We start from the raw sequence: 7,796 nt of genomic DNA on the forward strand, positions 1-7,796 counted from the left end.
GCCAGGGCTGAGTGCGGCACACAGCTGGGATGTGGCCGTGCCTCCCAGCTGCTGGCCCTGCCTGGCTCTGGTGCCTTAGCCAGCATGAGCTGCTGCACAAAGTGCCAGCTGTCTGGGATGCTCCCCGGCCAGCCAGATGATTTGGTCAGAAAAATAGTCTGTAAAGAGATCATAATCTCCTGCTTAATATACCTCTGAGATGTGTCGTCCCTAAACGTTCACAGGGCAATTTAATGATAGCATTTATTTAAGAAGCTAATAACACGGGTTGTAAAACCTGATATAAAAGCACAATATACCAGAGCGATGGTTATTAGCAGATTGGTTCACACGTTTTGAAAGGTTTGTTAGGGAGAGGCCTTTAAGAAAAATGTAATAATTCACAAATATCTGAAAAATGTTCTTCCAGGTTCAGGTCTTTAGCACTCTGTTTATTATAAGCTGTACAAAGGTAATACAGGTTTTCAGTCTGCTGCCTCTGCTATAATAAGCTTGCAGATTCATGATGGTCTGTTACTCCTGATAAAATAGAATCTATAATCAGTGTTTCATGGGTAAGTGTGAGGAGCTTACTAGCAAGAGTATTCTTTTTCTCCTTCCTTTACCAGGAGGTTACTCAAGATACACTCTGTAATCTAAATGGACAGATATGGCAGTACCATCACAGCATTTTATTTTCTTCCCATTTATCCTCTGGGTGCCAATCTCTGGTTCTTTAGAGGAAGTCATATTAAGTCTGTTTTACACAGTGTAGCAGAAACAACACATCACTGAAGAGATGGTGATAACAGAGCTGGCGCAAGGAAGAACTTCCTGGCAGGTAGTCCTCTGCACTGTTATGATAACTGATATATAACACATAATTTCTAGCAAGCTTACACCCCATTGGCTTACACACCACCTAACAGGGGTGAACAAAACAGGCACAAGTAATCTTCCTCATTTCATACAGGATTTGTCATCATAGTCAGGCATTGGGACAGGCTGAGCAGGGAAGTGGTGGAGTCACTGTCCCTGGGGGTGTTCAAGGAAAGATTGGATGTGGTTTGGTGGGTGATACTGGTGGTAGGGGGGTGGTTGGACCAGGTGATCATGGAGGGCTTTTCCTACCTTAATGATTCAACAGTTTGGTAGTCAAAAAGGTACTTATGTGTAATAAATCTCTAAGGCAAGGGTTTTTATGTAACCTCAGTATGGATGGGCAATTTAGCTTCTCTTTTCTTTATGTTACATATTTTCTGTCTTGAATGACATGTGTTGTTACTACCACAGCCTGGAAGACATACTGTTGAAGTCTTATGTATGAGCAACGCTTGTAAGTGAGGCAGGGTCTATGTGGAGAGGAAATGCTTTTCCACAGATTAAGTAGGAAAGCAGATGCTTCCAAGAACATGGTCCTTTCTACAGCTCACTTAGCATTCACAGCACTGGGAACACTAAACAAAGCAAATAACAAGTGCTGTTCCCATTTTACAGGACATAGTTGGCAAAGAAACCACACTGATGCAAGTGACGCCAAGTCTTCCGAGTCCCATTCAGGTGATTTCTGTTCAGACATCATCTCTAGATGTACACCAAATAGCACTTAAATGAGATGTGCACTGTGACATTGATTTAGCTGAAGCCGAAACAACAGATCATCCAAAATCAATTTTATCATACACTGTAATTACAAAAACTAATGGTCAAATATTCGCATTTTCAGATATTCAGCCTTAAAGCACCCAGAAAAGTAATAATGACTGATAATGCTTAGAAGGAGACATGCCTTCATTCTGTCATCTTCAGCTGTCATTTTTTTTATTCCTAGGCTGTGCATTTGTGCGTCAGCAAGTGCACAGCCTGTCTGGCTTTGCCATGTGGTAAGTCAAGACGATGAAGACAGGAACAAGGGCAGGTATTGCTAAGTGGGCTGAATGCGAGAGAACAGTAGGTTTTGCTGAAGCAGGGGGTAAAGGCTTGAAGGGCTTTACAGATGGACCTGGGTCAATCCTGTTTAATATCCCTATTAATGCCATGGGAAAATGGGAGTATAATTATAAAATTGGTCCAAAACTGAGAGGATAAAAATACCCAGGGAGAGCTGGAGAGCTCTGAGGACTAAACCAGCAAAGTGTGCAGAAATGAACAGCACCCAGGAAAAGTGTGTGCTGTTAGGCACTAAGCATAATAGTTCCTGGTAAGGAGCTCTACAGCTGAAAAAAGTAAAAGGGAGGAGTAAGGCAGAAATAAATTCATTGACCAGAGGATGACTGACATGGTAAGCCAGATGAATGTAAACCTAAAATAAGTCAGGCAATATTTTTCCACTGGAGATAGGGCTATGCACAAGGTCCTGAGCTAATTTCATCTTAAATGGTGTGAATAATTCTAGCAATTTGTGTTCAGAAAGGACTAATTCATATTGGAAGAGGTACAGAAGAAGACTGGTAGGACACTAGGGGAGTGGAAAACCTGTCTTACAAGTGAAGACAAAGCAAACTCAGCTGGTTTGCTCTGGCAACATAGTTGTTCTCTATAGATATGCTCTCGGGTAATGTCAGAGGCTAGGTGTAGCACCAGTTCCATTTAAAAAACAAAAAAATAAAACAAAACAAAACAAAAAACACATTTATATCTGAGAACTGATGTCTAGCACTTAGAAGAAGTGCAGGCATAGTAAGACTAAAACCTGTAACTCTGATGAAACCTGATCTGTTTGTGAAAAGATTTTTGTAATGGGATCAGTTGTTGTGCCCATTCTTCCAATCTTGATATCGTTTAAGGCCAAGGGATGGGTTTTAAACCTGAGGCTGTGGGTTTTATTTTTAGCTGTTTTGGAACTACTGAATTGTCAGGTAGCACCCTAAGCCCCTAGGTTTGTGAGAAGTCTTTGAACTAAAGTTCTGTACTTTGGAGTTAAGTCAGAATTGCATTTAATCAGATTGGTTTGGGCTGTCACCAAATACCTGCGCGCTCAGATCTTAACCTAAGTAGATTCTACTGGCTGGGATTAAATCATATCCTTTTTAAAGTCAGTTGGTGTAATTCCTGTGATTTCAATGGAGTTATGCTGATTTTGAGAAGTTACAAAAGAACTTGCTGGTTGAGATATAAATGTGATGAATAAGGGAATGGAACCACATGAAAGCAAAGCATTAAATGGATTATTTTCTCATATGCTGTTTTCTCATTTTAAGTGTCTATACTTAGTCAGCATACCCTCTACCATAATCACCAACTGCATTTTTCCTTCAACCACCCATGCACATTTTTCCTTCAGGAGAGTGTTTCAATGCCATTTTATATTTTTGTAATACCCTTCATTGTTTTGAAATGCTTTATATTTGGCAGTGATCCTGTACTCTTGTACAGGACCGCCTGTTGTATGCAACCCCTCCGAGAACACAAGGTGCAGCCTCTCAATTCTTCATGCTTGAACCCGACATCACTTTTTCACAGAAACTTCTGCTTCTTTCTAAGTCGTGTTTCACTGCTGGGGTTTCCCTCATGCTTGCTCTTTTGCATTGCTTGATTCAGCATATGTGTTTTTTTTTTTTGGATCAATGTTTAAAATAGCTCTGTCAAACTGCTGACTTGTATGCCTTGTAACAGCAGTGGATGGGCAGTAAGGCTCTCTGAAAAAGGAAAATGAGTATATTAACTTTTGTAGGTTGGGAAGAGTGACTTTTGGTATGACTCACAATGTTTTAACCATGAATTCTGACTCAGTGTGTAGTGTAGCAGCAGAAGTAGTGATTGAGATGGCAAAAAATTCTAGCAGTCACACCTAAAGGCCACTGGTGATTCACAGCATCTGGAGATCACCCGTCCCACAGGAATGCCAGCAGATGATTGCTTTTGGAGGCATCAGACCCAAATAGGTTGGTAACTGCTCCATCACTTGTTTTATCTTCAGTCCTAGGAATCCCTCGCTAGGTGTTCAAATCACTTGCTGACCTTACAGCTTCGAATCCTAATGCTTGGGTAATCTAGTAGCTGTTTTACTCTTTTGCTTCTCTTGATATCTTAATCGTGCAAGGCCTTTATCCACATTAATCTATTGGTAAACTGTGTTGCCCTGTTTCAGAAGAGCTGAGCTGCCCCCAGCTCCTCTGTACCGGGCATTTGGCAGCGTGCCTTTAGGTGCTGCTCAGACCTCCCCTGTGACCTCTGTGGGTCCCTAGCACCTTCTGGCTTGTAGCTCACTGCTCTACCAGTATAAACCAGAAGGGTAATTCTGTGTTGCTGTTGCTATCATGGAAATAAATCGGGACAAATTAACTGTCAACAGCACTTCACATCAGTCTGTAGTCTTTAGTTTTACTGCATGTGATGTATTCATTATCTTGCTTTTTATTTTATACAGTATTTTAGTAGACACTTGGTCTAGATCATTCCAGAGGCAGTGCGACTGGCTTGTGCTAACTAAACAGTCACTGTTTTTGAGGAGATGTTTCCAATACTTTAATAACCAGTTTGTCAGCTGTGTTCATTGTAATGTGAAGCTGCAAGTAAATGCTAAACAGCTTGGTGGTTTGACCACAGCAACAATTAGCTCTGAAGTGACTTTCTGCTATAGGCAGTCACTTCATTAAGTATTTATGAAACTGAAATGTTTCTGTTAATAAAACACAACTGTAGCCTCTCAGAGAAAGTTTGATGCATCAGTGCTTTGCTTCCTATATGATTTAATGCATTCGCTGACTGGTAATTTTTCTGACATAAAGAATAAAATGTGAAAAATGAGAAATGGTAGAAACACCAGCTTTGGGCTTAGTTATGCCTCTCAGGAGAAGCACTAGCAGTAATTTCCACGCTAATACTTCAACCTAGTCCTTGTGAGCTGTGATCACACGAGCTAGTAGCACCCAGCACTTTGCACTGGGATACATACTGATCCTACAAACCCAGGTGCATCTGGGGCTGGTGTTCCTGTGCTGGGAGGACCACACAACTGCCACCAGCATCTTGTGTTCATAAAACCATTCCTCTTCCAGCACAGCCTGATCCTGAAGTCACAGACAACATTGAATTTAATGAGTAGGGCTGAGAATTCCCATTAGGATTCAAGTAGTTTTGTTTTGCTGGTGAAAGGGAAAGAAAACCTGTCAGAAATCTAATTACCTTTGGATTAATACTTCTATATTGGGGTCACTTCATGTCTAGCATTCCGTGTTCAGCAACTGTTTTTTCATACCAACGTAACCGGTATATGGGACCTTCAGAGGCTTGGTCTGTCACCAGACTCCATGTTATGATAAGATGCAGTCGTCAAGCTGAAAGCAGCCCAGGGCCACAAGCCACAGCTGATGGGTTTAAATAGAGGAGATCAGTGCAAAGAGGAATGGAGTCGTGGAGAGGTGCACAAAGACCTGGGCACTGGGTCCTTCTTTAGTGGAAGAAGTTCCCCGCTTCCTTTGACTAATTAAAAGCACTGCTGACTAACCTGGAGGAAGGCAGAATGCCTTTTTCATTCAAAGGCTTTTTTTTTTTTTTTTTGAATAGAGTCTGGCTGGGAGCCTGCAGTGGCTATGGCATTCAGGGCTTAGGCTGGCAGGAAGCGAGACTAGTTTATACAAAACCACAATGACATGAGCTAGTTTTGACTAAAATGAGCTCAAACAAAGCAGTAGTATACTCCAACAGCTTCCGCCTTCCTGTTTCTTCTGCAAAAGAAAATCCACATGAATCTGTAGATATGCAAGCATACAGCAGGCATACCGGGCCTTGATCAGGAAGAGATGTCTGTGCTGAACTTTATGCACTGAACTTTTGAGTTAACTGTGGCTAGTACACAGTTAAGATCTGCTTACATGCTTACCTAACTGGAGAGCTGGGTGATCTTAACTTTGCTTTCAGTGAAATCGGTGGGAGGTTGTCCTTTTCCTCAATGGGAACAGGGCCAGGCATCGAGTTACTCTACTTAAGAAAGCAGCAGCACAACCACACAGCCAAGTAAGAATTGAGGAGAAAAAGAGGGAAAACGCCAACAACAATGGGTTAAAAAAGTAAAACGCTGGGTGGGTAGGTTTATCCTTTTATAAAGATTATGGAGCCAAATGTATGGAAGTGCTTCACAGGGCAGAACATCACAGTTCAGCAAGGATGGTTGCAGTTGTTTGATTTAGTTGCAAATAGTGCCTGAAGGAAAAAAGCGGTATCCAAGAAAGAAAGAAAAAAATGGATTCAATATTAGTACATTTTTTGTATACACAAGATAGGATTTGATAAATGCTTTCAACATTCCTTTAAACACCAAAGCTATAAAAAGTACTGGATGCAAAGCAGAGGTCTTAAGTCATTAAAAATTCTTCCTTCCAAAAATAAGCAAGTGAAATGATAATTCAACCTGCATTGCATTTTCTCCTTTTAGCTTTAAGTAAACACAGCCAGAAGTTCAGTTCGCTATTTATTTGCAAACACTGCATAATAAACATAAATGTACTGCTGTTAAGAATAATAATGCAATGCTAATGATTCTGAAAAGCAAGAAGGGAATAAAGGAACCATCTGAAGGAAAGGGACAGGTAATTAGGCAAAGCAGGGAGATCAGAAGGTAGATAAGTACCTAAGAAAATTATACAGTGAAGGTGATTAAGAATACAAGCATAGAAACCACATGTTAAATACTAGAACAAAAAAATAAGGAAAGTGCTGACAAGGATGAGCTGTGAAAGGTGAATCTAAACCGCAAGTGTTGAGTATTTGAAATGTAGCAATCCCCCTGGTTCATCCAATCCTGTGATCTACTGTTCCCAGAATAACCAGGGTAAGACTTTGCATTGTAACCAGGAACGTGTGGCCTCAAATGAAAACACTGCAAGTGTGGTAGTCTTGCTTTCCATATCTGGTTTGAACCCTTTGCTGTCCCAACAAGCCTCCTGCTCTCACTGCTTCTCCCTCCTGCCCAGCTTTGATGTGAGGGGCTCGCAGGAGCCCCACTGGCTGCTTTTCACCGGTGCTCAGCCCAGGTTGTTCACTGATGGCCCCTTTCCTGCCATGCAGTTGGCCAAGGAGGTTTCCATCTCCTCTTGGATGGGTTCCCAGTGGATGGAAATTTAGGGGATGCCACCTGGATCAGCACATCTAAGCTAAAAGCACACGGCTTTTGTGTATGTGTGAGGGGATGGCTCTCAAGCTGACAATTACAAGACATTAACAGACCTAATGGGTCTGCACAGGGGAAGGGAGGTACCTAACAAGCAGCGACCAGTGGATTACATAAATTAATCATGATTTTAAATGAATGTTTGTTCCTAGTTCCCTCTGAACCACTTTTTCCATTGCCTTTGATGAAATGACCTTGTTTCTGTTTCCCAAGAATACAGCTGGAAGAATACAGGGGAATATAGATATTAGAGAGGCATTAACAGAGCAAATAAATGATGCTGGCATGGGATGTGGAAGAAAAGGGGTGCTAATAACTATAAAACATTCTAAAAGTTGTAATGCTTTTTTGTGGCTAGCAATAAAAATTGGAATTCTTTCTATTTGCAAGCAGTAAGGTTGGAACAAGGCAGTCTACAAGCTTGTATCTGTTAGCTGTGAGCAAAGAGCCTTCAGCTGGCCCAGAAATGTTGCTGGGCAGCCACAGTTGTAGTGCTGCCGGTGAATGGCTCTGATGGAAGAAAGCTTTAATTGGGAGCTGCATCCTGAAAGGGACTGCAAAATTGCAGAGGTTCGACTTTTCCCCGGGAAAACCCTCAGCAGTGCCGTGCTGTGTCTGAGCTGCCGGAGCCCCCAGCGCGGTACCCAGCTGTTACCGGCTGTGCCACGGGGTGACAGCGCAGACAGAACGAGCTGCAGGGCCATGC

Source organism: Anas acuta, chromosome 9 (assembly GCF_963932015.1).
Source record: "Anas acuta chromosome 9, bAnaAcu1.1, whole genome shotgun sequence".
Taxonomy (NCBI): domain Eukaryota; kingdom Metazoa; phylum Chordata; class Aves; order Anseriformes; family Anatidae; genus Anas; species Anas acuta.